The 1,112-nt window shown below is 46.4% G+C and overlaps 1 pseudogene; it reads left to right on the top strand.

The window, feature by feature from the left end:
* Positions 1-399: 399 nt before the first annotated feature.
* Positions 400-517, top strand: LOC126254856 (5S ribosomal RNA; annotated as a pseudogene).
* The last annotated feature ends 595 nt before the right edge of the window (positions 518-1,112 follow it).

Genomic DNA, 1,112 nt, shown 5'->3' with positions numbered 1-1,112 from the left:
CGTACTTTTCTTCTTATTCATTTATACGTTCTCATGTTCCAGACTTCACGCCCGTCTGCGTTAGCCTTGCGTGCCCTAACGGCTACAGCATTGTGTCTAGGCTGTATGGTCTAGACACAACAGTGGCTATACGTGTAGCAGGGGCTGTGTTGCGTGGACTGGGCTGTTTTCTGGGTTAGGGGATCTTCATCCACAAAGGGTGCTGGCCGATCACAGGAAGAACGTAGATACAGGATTTATGGGTATAACAGTTGCCAATTGTCGTAGCTGTGTTGGGAAAGTACCAGAGCTCCAAGCGTTAACAGAAAGCACTGATGCTCAAAACGTTATAGGCACTGAAAGCTGTCTAAAACTGGATTTTAGCTCAGCCGAAATTTTTGCGAAGAACCTAACGGTGTTGCCAATGGCCTTGCCACAGTGGTAGCACCGGTTCCCGTCAGATCACCGAAGTTAAGCGCTGTCGGGCAGGGCTAGAATTAGGATGGGTGACCATTCGGTCTGCCGAGCGCTGTTGGCAAGCAGGGTGCACTTGTTAGGCAAACTGAGGAGCGAATCGATTGAGAAGTAGCGGCTCCGGTCTCGGAAACTGACATACGGCCCGGAGAGCCTTGTGCTCACCACATGCTCATCCATATCCGCATCCATTGACGCCTGTGGGCTGAGGATGACAATGCGGCCGGTCGTTACCGTTGTGCCTTCATTGGCTGTTCGGGAGGAGTTCCTAAGGATAGTATAACACAGTTGGCCGTGGCGAGTTTGTTGATGATGGAAATAGTTTATCTTATCGCGAAACTGAAGTAGATACTTCCTGTGAGTTAGTATGAGCAAAGATTGTTGGCAACCGGAATAAAGTAATAATTAGATCCTTTCACCGAACTCCCAATTCAGATGAATCGGTAACTGAAAGGTTCAAAGAAAACTACAGTTTAATTTCGAACACGTACCCGACTCATACGATTATAGTTGCTGGTGACTTTAATAAAGCCTTCTCTTAAAATTATTTCGAGCAGATCGTTCACGAGCCCACGACAATAGTAAACAGTTGTAAAAACACTCTTACCTCTCAGCAATAAATAATCCTGAGTTAATAATTAGAATCAAAACAGATACGG

The sequence above is a fragment of the Schistocerca nitens genome, chromosome 4 (genome assembly GCF_023898315.1).
Source record: "Schistocerca nitens isolate TAMUIC-IGC-003100 chromosome 4, iqSchNite1.1, whole genome shotgun sequence".
Lineage (NCBI taxonomy): Eukaryota > Metazoa > Arthropoda > Insecta > Orthoptera > Acrididae > Schistocerca > Schistocerca nitens.
This window is presented reverse-complemented; position numbering and strand designations above follow the sequence as displayed.